General features: G+C 42.2%; 5 non-coding genes across 5 annotated transcripts; 1 reads left to right on the forward strand and 4 right to left on the reverse strand.

Moving 5' to 3' along the window:
* Positions 1-3,724: 3,724 nt before the first annotated feature.
* Positions 3,725-3,797, reverse strand: trnar-ucg (transfer RNA arginine (anticodon UCG)). Its single transcript has one exon. It is a non-coding gene; the product is annotated as a tRNA-Arg (tRNA).
* Positions 3,798-8,455: 4,658 nt separating this feature from the next.
* trnar-ucu (transfer RNA arginine (anticodon UCU)) lies at positions 8,456-8,528 on the reverse strand. Its single transcript has one exon. It is a non-coding gene; the product is annotated as a tRNA-Arg (tRNA).
* A 2,452-nt stretch (positions 8,529-10,980) lies between these two features.
* Positions 10,981-11,053, reverse strand: trnar-acg (transfer RNA arginine (anticodon ACG)). The gene has a single exon. It is a non-coding gene; the product is annotated as a tRNA-Arg (tRNA).
* Positions 11,054-12,217: 1,164 nt separating this feature from the next.
* On the reverse strand, positions 12,218-12,291 carry trnat-ggu (transfer RNA threonine (anticodon GGU)). Its single transcript has one exon. It is a non-coding gene; the product is annotated as a tRNA-Thr (tRNA).
* A 379-nt stretch (positions 12,292-12,670) lies between these two features.
* trnat-ggu (transfer RNA threonine (anticodon GGU)) lies at positions 12,671-12,752 on the forward strand. The gene has a single exon. It is a non-coding gene; the product is annotated as a tRNA-Thr (tRNA).
* The last annotated feature ends 139 nt before the right edge of the window (positions 12,753-12,891 follow it).

Below are 12,891 nucleotides of genomic sequence, written 5' to 3' on the forward strand. Positions count from 1 at the left end.
ATTAAACCAATTTCACAGGTATTTTCAAAGTAGGAAGTACAGTGTTAACTAGTAGATGGCCTCCTCAATGAAATCGCTTCAACATGCTAATGCGTTGGTGTAACAGTCCGGGCGTGGCAAGCTTCCAATGTCAACTCGACTCGATTGGAAGACAATGAACGTATTTTAGCCCTAAATGAATTAATAGCAAACATGGTTTACATAAAAGACATTTTTCCAAGAAAGTTCATAATAATACGATCTATAGTTGAAATCTGAGCCTAAATATAAAGAAAAAACCATTTTCAGAGAGCAATCACGCTGTGTTTATGTAGAAAAAGCGATTAGGTTTATGAGCAATCTAATTACCTATTCGCTTAAAACGCTATATAAAATAAAGTTTATTTAAAGATGAATGATAAGTGTCGCAGTTTAAATAATTTTCATAGTAGGGCTAGGATAGATTCCAAGTGCATTTTTGCAATTTACGTTGCATTGTCCAATGTGATGTTGTAATACAGTTTAGAATACAGTAAGTCTAAACTGTATCAGCTTTATTTATGGGTTGCAATTTAGAAAAAGTCAAAAACCGCACTCAAAATGCAATTTAGAGCTTTCTGGCAAGAGGAGACACCCAAATTATAATGTAACATGCCACTGTTTGTGCATGAACAAAGTTATACTGCAATTTTCCTTAGATACGCGATTAAAAAAAATATTTTTTTTGAATCCCCGGCCGAACACATTCCATAAGAATCAGCGCTTTTATACAGTATATCGCCTTTAAACACATATATTTAAACACGCGTTTACGATTTAAATCAAAACGCAATTCAAATCAATATAAATGTTTATTTTGTAACGCATAGGTGACTATTCATTGTTATTAAAAAGACGTAAATTCGATCATGTTGTGATATTTAGAAATATAAATTTGTTTTGATGCGAGTGAGGTTTTATTTAATCTCTGACCAAGGGAAATGTTTCATTTTTTCAAAGAAATGTTTGTTAAAAATTAAAGTCATAGTTCCATGAGATTCAACCACAGACCATGTGACATAGGAGTCAGGAACCTAACCCACAGCACCACCAGCGCAGACACATGCTGAGGGCTGAAAAAGCACTACAGAAACATTATCGACTATAAAATAATGTAATTAGGCACAGAAGAAGTTTACAGCACAGTACAATAATAAATGCTGACCATGACTTTAGAAGCATAAATTACCTTACACTCAATTTAAACACAAGCTGTCTTTAGCCCTCTAAGCTGGTTCATACAGAAATGTAGAGAACCAGGCTCAGAAAAACACAGCTTCATTAGCGAATACATATGCAGAACAACTAGAGAAGATGTTTTACAGAGGATGGATTTTTAGAAACATCCCATCAGTGACATCACTGAAGTCAACTCCTAGGTAACTGTCGTGTGGATAGTTTCACAAGAATCAGACAAAGGTTTAAGCATCGCTTATTTTAGATAAAACTGCAAAAAAACAACAACAACCCATAATGTACTTCTTTGCGGCTCTGTTTGCCCAAATCATATATTCACAACGTGAAATTAGAAAATAATATTACGTAACCAAAAACCGCAATATGGAAACAGAACCTGTGTAATTGTTGACAGATGATGTACTCGTAACATTTTTACAAGACGAACTACAACATTTAAAAAATGACTTGTATGTACTTGATATCTCTAATCAATCCACTGCACTGCATTAAAACAAAACGAAAACTAAAACGCCCTGGGCATACCGTTTCGCGCTTCTTATCAGTTGCTCAAAAGCAATTTGACCGTATGAAATGCATAATATAAACCTAGAAACATATACGTGAGGAGTATTTACGTAGTATCGGTGTCAAGACATACCTCTCAAATACTGTAAATCAAGTTAAAAATATCTCAAGACCGATTCTGGTCATAATGAAACCATGTTTCGTGTATGTTTTCTTTAAAGTACCGAGACCAGCCATATACTGTATGTTTATGTTCCAAAATTAATATCGTTTATGGCCTTCACACGTGTTCCAGTATGCTCCTATTCTTTTTATGCTCAGGCACTAAGATTTCCCTTCAGTGGTAAAATTCCATATAAATATTCAATACTTAAACGGGCACAGTTAAGACATTAAATATACATATACATATACATATACAAACTGTATACAGTAAAGTTTGCATACGGTAATATGTTTATGTTCCTAAATCAACCTCTTTTATGAGCATGTGAAAGGCATGGTGAATCGATTCTCAAAAATTACTGTACTTTGCATGATTGGAAAAAAATGCGTGATTGCGAAATGCTGTGGTGTTACTTTTACAAAGACGGGCAATGAAAAAAATAATGTGGACCAGGGCAATACTTTGAGTTTACAGCTTGTCCAAGTTCATTTATTATTAATACTATTAGTAATATCTTCATTAAAGACTTTGATGGCTACAGCTCAAACATGAGAAGTTGAGCTTTATTAGCTCCACCTTGCGGAAATTCCGGATACTATTATTTTGCTAGCGGTATTTACCGGTAACTCGCGGTATTTACCGGTAACTTGTGGTAGACTGCGTACAGCGTACGCCCGCGCATTTTGAATGGCTGCATCTGTAGCAATCATATTGTAGCAGACACTCAATTGCCTGTTTCACAAATGATCATATTTTACTAGAGATTCTGTTTGGGATACGGATGTGCATTCTGACAGCAATCTCTTACAAAAAATGATTTTACCTTATCGCGGCTTTGCCCTTCTTGCCTCTTTGGACAATATCTCCATCTTGTGGTCGTTGTTGGTAATGTCTAGACAATATCTCCATCTTGTGGTCGTTGTTGGTAATGTCTTCTTATAGATAGATACTTTATTGATCCCGTGAGGGAAATTGCAGTGCAACAGCAGCTTAACACACACAACACAGCCACAGTGTAACAATTATATAATAATAGTACAATACTGTATATATACTGTATATATATATATGAAACAGAAATAGAAACAGAAACAGGAATCGCTTACTACCTGGAGAATCTCTGTAGGAATATCTAGCATTTATCAATGGGAATAAAAGCTGCTTTAATACAGTGCATGTTCAAACTCAAACCCTCAGCTGCTGTTCTTGTTTGTTTTGGGACAAATTGCAACTGAGCATCGCATGAGCCGTTACGTACCCTTATCTGTTAGGGAATTTCAAGGGAGGAGTTAGGTCAGAATGGGTAGGCTGCAAAACAACAAGTAAAGATTTATTCCGAGATGAAACGTTGTGGCGGTTTTCATATCTTTTCAACATGGACTAAACTTTTACGTGTTCCTTATATGCTATATATGTATATATTAGCACCAATGTCGTTCTTAAAAACTAACATGAAATTGTCAGGGACATTCACCTATATACAAAGACGAGACAGACAAAGTAATAATTCTATATTAACGTGGCCTACATATTGACGCAATGATCGAACTAAGTGACGTGTTCTGATTCAGATCCCCTGCAGTTCATGCCAATTAGAACAATAGCAATGCTGAGTCCTCCCCACCCTACTGAGCACAAATTCAGCTGCTCTCCAGTTCTGTTCTGCATGTTTTTTCATTGCAATTGAGCTCGGAGCTGGAGATGATCTCCATACAGTTCTGTGTTAACTAGCCCGCACTTGCGTGCTAATTTACGGGTTGTGGCAGATGCTTTTCTATAGTTCATATACATGACGGCAACCTGTTACCGAGGAACCTGAGAGGTTTAAAAGCCTCACGAACCAGGCAGGACTCGAACCTACAATCTTCTGATCCGAAGTCAGACGCGTAATCCATTACGCCACTGGCCCATAGAACATGTGTTTGCATTCCACCACAGAGAGCTCTACACTGCTACCAGTAGTACACTTCCCCATCTAAATTTTCACAGCAAGAAACTTGTGTTTCCTACTATTTTTATCAGGTTTAAAATATCATCTCCTTAAAACAGAAAAAGTGTTGGTGTGTCGTGCTGAAATTCTGATTGATTTTGAATTCAAAGAAAAAAGGTTTTCTTCCAAAACACCGTGAAATTGTCACATCTTGCAGACAATAGGTGTATTCCATGTTGAAAAGAGAAGAAAGAAAACCATGGAGCCTTTTACAGGTGTGAGGCTTCTTCAGGTGTGAGAAGACCTCACGGCCGAAACGCTGTGTTTCCGTTCTTCTCTTTTCAGCATGCAATAAACCTATTACTTGTTCCTTTGCAGCCGAGGCATGCTGACGTAGCTACCCAGCTGAACATCTTGCAGACTCTACAGTACTTCTCTCCTGTAGAAGTAAAGCAGGGCTTGCTGGGTGAGCTTTTGCTCCGGTAAATTAGGTCACGTGTCATGTTAAATCACTTCTTCTAAACACAACATTTGCTGGTGCTAGCTTTCCCCATGAAAAGAGACATTTCCCTTACAGTACATGACATATCGTTTTTATTCTATCAATAAGTATAGAAATAAAACAAAAGAAAAAATGTTGTCGCCAAAGAATGCACAGCTCTGTCGCCTTGGGGAGGTGTCAAGGGCATTGAGCTCCTTGGACATGAGAAGTGCCCGATAAATGCCATTTCTCATCATTTCTCTTGGCGTCAGTTCTGCTATTAAATGGGACGGAGGCAACGGGCTCAGAGAGCAGATTAAGTGCACACCGAACGCAGATGTGTCCAAGTGTCTGTAAAAGCACGGTGCTCTGCTGGCGCTGTTCCCTAGTGGCTTAAAGTGCCTGCCTAGTAAGCAGGCGATCCTGGGTCTGAATACCAGCGGTGCCTCTCTCCGTGTCTTGTTGTGCCGCATATCTCATTTCAGACAAACATGTACAGCTTGGTTCAGTTTAATGCAAGAATTCATTTCCTTTCTGGAATAACTTGTTTTTGAAGAAATCCATACAGCTTGTGAAAGATGAAATCCATTTCTTGGTTGTCAGTGGAAAAAGATTGCCGGCTGCAAGAAGTGCAAGTGATTGTTTTCTTTGACCATAAACCTGCAAATGTAGGGCGCACAAAAGACTGTCAGACTCTGTGGTGCTGAAAAGTTGGTGGTTCAAGCCCCTCCAGTATGCGTGTCTCAGTTTTTCCAATGTAAACATCATCACCATTGCTAAAGAAGATGGCGCAGAAGGCTCCACAGCCGAAACGTTGTGCTTCTTTTCTTCTCTTTTCAGCATGGAGTAAACCTTTGCTTTATCCTTTGCAGCCTAAGCATGCTGACGCAGCTACCTTTCTCTTAACACGCCTCAATCATTATTCACTAAAACGATCAGCAGAATAAGTCGCCTTTGTGGTGATGTCACTCCTCTGCTTCACAAATGTCCTTAGTGACGGGCCATTTCTTTCTGCCATTTTTCCGGAGCGGTTATTGATTGCTCCATCATTTCCCTCTTACTTTCCATCACTAGATTGAAAAAAAAAACAGAAACAGGCTGACAGGACGACAATCAAATTGCAAAAACTCATCAAAGCACTCGATAGAGTATTTGAATCCACAAGTAGCTACGAGCAACTTTGTCCTGGCTTGCATGAAAGTCGGAAAATGTCAAAAAGAAAAAGATGGTGGCTTTTTCATATTCGTTCTTTTATTTTTAGTTCGTTGCTTCTTCTGTCCATTGTCCTCCTGCCTGGCTCTTAACCTGTGACTGTTTGAACGCACACAGTAGACTTTCATGCAGGGGATTTGTCCTGAGCCTCTGTGAAAGACCCACCCACCCCCATAAATAACTGCTCTAGAAACACATGAATGCAAAACTAAACCACAGCTTAAAGAGGAGCTTGTCATGACCGCCAGGCAGTTAAGACCAACTCTTAAGCAATCTAAACAGCACCAGCAGCGGGTGATTATTAACAAACGCCGCCGCACGAGTTTACCCACCTGCACACACTCCACCGTGCGGTACGCAGTGCTATTTTTACCATCTTTATCTGCTTCCCGCTGGTATTGAGTCTACTCCTTGAGAGCTCTACCTGGCGTTTTTTCCATTACCTCGTTTATTCTGGATATTGGACTCCCCTTCTGCCTTTTCGACTTTGGACCTCGCCTCTCACCTCGGACTGTTTGCCACCAGTGTTCTCCCTGGATTACGACTTACCTTACGCCTCTTGACCAAGAAACAAAGCAAAGCAGAGCAAAACAAAACAAAATGAACAAACGAAAACCCTCACGTCCCGCACTTGCATATAACGCCGTTACGTGCCCGAGCGGTATTTTACGTCATCCTAGCACTGCACCCCGGGGCGTACGGTATATGGGAACGAGCACACGGCACGAATCGTCTCGAATCTCGAATCACTCCCTACAGCTGTAAGGCACCTTGAAGCATGCACCCCCAACATTCTTCTTTGCGCATCTGTGAAAGGTAAACTCTTGAGCAAACTCTGAACCAGCTCTAAGGAAACTAATCCGATTAGACGTTACTTTGACTCATCTTTTAAGGGACCCTTGTTAATTGGAGAAATCAATGATTTCGAATGAATTCTGTATGCGTTAAAAGACAGCTATACACAGAAAACATGCAGGACACTTCTCATGATGTTTCCCGAGCCGAAACACAGTGCGTTTTTCCAAGCCATCTGACAAAGCCCGCCCACTGAAAACTGCAGCAAATCGTGTAAAGACGTTCAACTTTGTAACTACTGCACGCACAGGAAGCAGAATAAATTCCTCTTTTCAAACTGTCAAAGGTTTACTTTGCGAACACTGCAGGACATCGCACAATCTCTTTTGAACGGGGACAAACGATTTCTTATGGGGCACAGTAAGTACAGACGTTTAAAAAGCTCCACTCATGCCGACGATGCAGCATGAAGAAGCGCAACCTAACGTTTGCATTCCTAGCAAATTCCTTTTATTTTTTGATAAATAAAGACAGTCTTGTTTAACAAACAACACACACAACATTTTACATTGTCAATTCAATTCAAATCAATGTATTTCTATATAGCGCCTTTCACAACAAGGTTGTCCCAAGGCACTTAACAATGCAAGTTGTTAAGAGCCTTGTGTCTAATATGCCGCCTAGGTAACGTGCTGTCTCTTTGAGGCAAATGTTTAAATCCTCTGAGTTAAGTGCTGAAGTTATAGTAGTCCTATCAGTATTGTTGCCTCCGATCAACAGATCCTCATTTTTCTCAGAGTTGAGTAACAAAAAGTTTTCACACATCCAAGTATTTCCTTCCTTAATGCATTTAACTAAACTGATAATAGAAGAGTTGTCGTTTGGTGTAAACAAAATGTTTATTTGAGTGTCATCAGCATATGAATGAAAGTTCATATTATTTTTTCAGATTATCCTACCTAGCAGCAGCATGTAGAGAGAGAGAGCAATATTGGTCCCAGCACTGATCTTCTGGTACCCCAAATTGAACTGGTGACATTGATGAAGCAGTACAATTATTAGATATTTGAACATAATGAAAACGATGAGTAAAATGTGAAGTAAACCACTGAAGGACGGTTCCAGATAAGCCAACCTCAAACTCAAGCCTGTGTAACAAAACAGAGAGGTCAACCGTGTCAAAGGCAGCTCTAAGATCTAGAAGCACAAGCACTGTTGCATTCCCCGCATCAGTAGCTAAGAGAATATCATTTACGACTCTTGTTAATGCAGTTTCAGAAACCAGACTGAAATTTCTCAAGTATATTATTTGAATCCAGATACGATTGACGTTGGGCAACAACTATTCTCCCAAGACTTTTAGATTGAAATGGGACCTTTGAGACAGGCCTGTAGTTGTTAAGAACTTGTGGATCCAAATTTGACTTCTTAAGGAGCGGTCTAACAACCGCTACCTTAAATTGATCAGGTACAACGCCTGACGCAAGCGATGCATTCATCATACTAATTATAGGTCCTGCCAGTCCTTCGAGGGAATCTTTGACTAGCTGAGTGGGGATGGGATCTAGCGAACAGGTGGTTGACTTTGTCTTACGTCTGTGTTCATGAGTCCACCATAAGAAAAATCTGAACAGGAGTGGTGATCATGCGAGGTCACCATGGAGGAAACCACTGCTCTCCCCCCAAAAAAAACCACCACTGCCCCTCTCAAGTTTGCTAAAGACCACATGGATGTTCCACAGCAACTCCTGGAACAATGTTCTGTGGACAGACGTGACAAAAGTTGAACTTGTTGGTAAATGTGCACAGCGTTATGTTTGGAGATAACAAAACACTGCATACCAACTCCAAAACCTCATCCCACCTGGGAAGCATGGCGGAGGCTGTTTTGTTAAAACAGCAATGTCAAATGTTGGGCGTGTGTTGTTTGTTAAATCAGACTCTCTTTATTGATTATTATGACTTAGATAAAGATAAGATCACATGTTAGGAGCCATTCATGCAGAAATCCACATCATTCCGAAGGGCTGTTTACAAAAGTTTTTCTCCCAACTGTATGTGAGAAAAAAGCAGAGACGCTCACTGAGTAAGGTGGGGTTGCAGCTTTGCAAATCACAAGGACATTTGTACGCTCAAAATGGGACAGGAGCACCCCAGATGGGACTCGAACCCACAATCCCTGGCTTAGAAGGCCAGTGCCTTATCCATTAGGCCACTGGGACACACTGGGTTGGGTCGATCACGCTGATGAAGAGCCAGTTTTTTTTTTTCCTTTGCTTTTTCAAAGGGATCCCCAAAATTAGGAAAGTTAGGCAGCAGAAGGTTTACTGTGACCTGAGAAGGACCGGCATCCAATCACGGTGGTGCACACACACACGCTCTCACTCATCTGAGCTACACGGCTACCAAGATGATCTCAGGTGCGCCGAGCTGGTACGGAACATATTGAACTGATTGACGGCGAATTGTTTCTCAGACAGGCTTTTCACCTCTGAGCTCCCTGACTGACAGTAATCCGCTAGGTAGTGAAACAGTCAGCTGCTTCTAAGCCTTAAACAGCTGCATCTCGGCGCTTCCACAGAGAGATGATTTGAAAGCCAAACATCGCCCATTGGGAACACCTTACTATCACTAGTTTAAGAGACTCTTAAGGTCTTGCAGAGGTGCCTGTCTAATAGCATGTGCTTTGCAAGCTATAGGTGTTTGGACTAAGGCAGAATGCCTGTTAACAAAATGTTTTTCTAAAGGGGCCTCGCACTCTTTTCCAAGCAATGGTCACCATCCCCACCGAGTGTCACAATGTAGTCATGTCCTAGGACATCACCTGTTAGTCTCCATTTGTCTGCCACCAACACTTTAGGTTACGGGGTCACAACCGCACCCCAGAGACCAGAGGAGCCGTTGGCGTTCTGGCGGCGCAGATTGGGCTGAAGGTGGGGCGCTTGAATCTCGCTGTTGGAGGCCGTCTGAAACTGACCCAAGCCTTTCCCTTGAATTAAATGTAAATAAGAAATGAACCCCAGATGCACATGGAATCAATCACGTGTTTCCTTTGAGCCGTTTCAGAGACTGCTCCAGAGTTTACCTTGCACAGATGCGCAAAGATTAATGATGGGGGTGCACGCTTCCAGGCGTCTTACTACTGTAGGGAGTGATTGAGACAATTCGTAGCTTGTGCTCATTTCCCTCTATTCCCCGTGTTACAGTGGTAGGATGACGTAAATTCCTGCTTCGACACGTAACGGGACTATAATCAAGTGCAGGAGCTGAGGGCTTTAGTTTTGTTTCGTTTTCCATGGCGTTCGTAAGCGCGCAAATCAAAGGCAATTCCTGCGTCTAACACGAATGTAAATGCTTTTGAAAGTGCAGTGTGGTGCAGCTTGTAAAATCCTTGTCCACATTTTTGGTTTGTTGATGTTTTTTTCTGTCTGCCAAAGTTGCGTTTTGACATCCGGACTGGGGGACTTTATCATTTGAACGTGAAGCCAGCCTTAAACCCTCTGAGGCGTGTCTGTCTGCCGGCACGAATCTTGTGAAAGGTATTTTTTTTTAACGGAGAGCAACTTTAAAAAGGTTTCCGCAGCCACCTCGCAGTCCGTGTTTGATTATAGGAGGAATACGGCGGCGGCGAGTTCGCATTTGTCGTGCTCGAGTGGTTAAGGCGATGGGCTCGAAATGCGTTGGGGCTTCCCCGCGCAGGTTCGAAACCTGCCGACTCCGGCGTCTGCCGCACGTCGCCTTGTGCCTGCACGGCAGAGGCGAAGTGCCGCTTCTCCTTTCCTGGTACTATAACAACGCGAAATCGCTTGGACCCGCTGCCATTGAAATCAATTCTTCAGATAACCACACATTTTGCGTTCGCACCTCTGGTGCTCTACTTATACCTTTGAAAACCTAATGAATAAAGCTGAAAGAACCGACACGATATGTAGGTGCTGGTAAAGCACGCAGTAAAGAACTGTTAACAGCAAGGGTTTCAGTGGGTTAACTGAGGAGAAGGCGTGATCGCTAATTGTTGACTTTTTATTTGGTGTTAGAAACACTCTTACTGTGCATGACGTGCAACAAATGTAGCCACAGAAATTGCATCACGCTTTCATGTATGCTATTGCAGACACCAACGTTGCCTAGATAGAAAACCGAAATAGCCGTGGGTTTGCTTGCTGGTCTGAAGGATCTCTCTTCGAATCTCTATCATTTGTCAATGGAAGTAAAAGGCGCTGCAATCTCATACGTTCAGAATCAAACCCGCAGCTGTTGTTCGACTTTATTTCTTGACTAATTACAACTGAGTGTCGCATGAGCAGTTACATAAACTTGTCTGGTATATTTGAACACAAATGCCGTTCTTCAATTAAAACTAACAGAACATTGTCAGGGACATTCAGTTCTATACAAACAAGAGACAGACAAGAGAATATTTCTACCGTTCACGTGGACTACGTGTTGACTTACTGATCGGAATAATTGAAAGGTTCGGGCTCATAGCCGATGCAGTGCGTGCTAATTAGAACAGCAACGCTGAGCTCTCAGCACCGTACTGAGCCCAGGTGTTTTTCTAAAGCTGTCAGGTGCAGTTCATTTACATGAAGGAAATCTCTTACCGGGTACGATTACAATGCAGTAAGTAGCACAGACTACTTAGGGAGTAGCCAGATGCGTTTAAAAACGACCCGAGCCAGGCAGGAGTCGAACCTGCAATCTCCTGATCCGTAGTCAGACGCGTTATCCATTGCGCCACTGGCCCCGGTGTGACACTGCAGGACTGTAACCCAGTGAGATCAGCACTGCAACTAGTAAAATATTACCCCCGGTCCATTCTTTACCAAAAGTGAGAAAGACCTGTTTTCTACATTTTGTCTGTTTTAAAACCATATCTCAAACCAAACCAAGAGTCTGTCTTTTGCACTGATATTCTGATTCATTTCGATTTCAAAGAAAAAAAAAACATTATCTTCCAAAGCATCATAAAATTGTCCCTTCTTCCAGACTCTACTTCTCTCTTGTAGTAGTACAGCAGACCTTTCCAGGTGAGCAGATCACAGAGTCCGAAATATGCTTCCTCCATCAAGAAAAGTACCTGAACATGACTCTGTCTTCATAAAAGCGCCCCTGTAATAAAGAAATTAAATCCGAAATCAAGAGGGCAGTTGCCTACTGAAGTTCAAGAAGTCATCAATTTTAACCTAGCAACACATTAAAGGCTGCATCTATACAAGTACGATTCTAGAAATGCTCACCAGATTACGTTTTAAGAAGGAACTGCGCCTCAGGTTCCGCCGAGATCTTAACTTGGATGGCAGGATTCAGAGTCCGGAGTGCGGACTGATGGCGCACGGAGGGTCCACATACTGTGGATCCCTCAGTGATCTTCCGCGTGTTTAAACCGCCAGCGTGTGACTCCCCTGTCCCCGTGACCTCATTGCTCTGCTCTCGCCTCTGTGCAGCTGAGCCCGACTCATGGTAAAGTGGAAAAAAGTATGCCCTCAACGTGGGATTTACTCTGGATCGAGGATAGATGTCACTTTTTTATCATTGAACAGGATGTATGTGATGTGGCGACTAGGTTCAATTTTGTATCCTCTTTAAAAGATTAAGGACTGGGGTGAGCGTGATTTACCACCCTTTCAGCTAAGAACCCGACATGCGGACCGTTTAAGCTGCATAGACTCGGTTGTTTAACTCGTCTCCGTTAGCAGGGTTAAGGTTAAAGAAAAAAAACATTGCTGACTTCTTTTTTTTTTTTGCCAGCCGCCAGCGCTGATTAGCAAGGTTTGTATTTCATGTTTTGCAAGTTGCATCCATTTTAAGAAAAACAAGTCGCGTTAAAGACAGGAAATGAATACTTGCAAGTCTAGCCGTAGGCGGTTGTCTGTAAGGACCAGTTCTGTTTGAGAAAACAGAACAAAGAAGGCACCGCTGGGATTTGAACCCAGGATCTCTTATTTACCAGGCAGGCGCTTTAACCAACTAAGCCCCGGCGCCCCAGGAGCATTATCCTTTTGCAGCCACTTGGACACACCACTCAGACACATCTGCATTCGGTGTGTGCTCCGCCTGCTCGCTGAGCAAGTTGCCACCTTTACATACAATAGCAATATCAACACCAAGAGAAAGGGTGACAAATGGCTTTTATCTGGAACTTTTGATGTCCAAGGAGCTCAATTTGCTTTCTGTGTACAACAGGGCCACTGAACTCCACACTGGCCACTGAACCACAGCAGTGGCTTGCTGGCTTGACATCTCCTAAGGAAAATGTTGAAATTGCATGTGGAACAGGAAAATGACCCTCGAGTACGAGGGAAAAAAAAGAAAAAGATCATCTGGAGCGCGCCATCCCATGTCCGGACAGCCCAGTTTCATTGACAAGGTGGCTGAGTGGTTAAGGCGATGGACTGGTAATCCATTGTGCTCTGCAGACATGGGTTCGAGTCCCATTCTCATCGCTCTCCATGTCTTACACGTTTGCCGTTGGCCCTCCTGTTGTTTGCTCTGGTGCTAGAGCTGTACATTTTCTAGCGGTGGCTGAACATGGTATAGTGGGCCAACGTCGGTATCGAGCAGTGACAGTAACAGTACTTACTG

The sequence above is a fragment of the Lepisosteus oculatus genome, unplaced genomic scaffold (genome assembly GCF_040954835.1).
Source record: "Lepisosteus oculatus isolate fLepOcu1 unplaced genomic scaffold, fLepOcu1.hap2 HAP2_SCAFFOLD_52, whole genome shotgun sequence".
Lineage (NCBI taxonomy): Eukaryota > Metazoa > Chordata > Actinopteri > Semionotiformes > Lepisosteidae > Lepisosteus > Lepisosteus oculatus.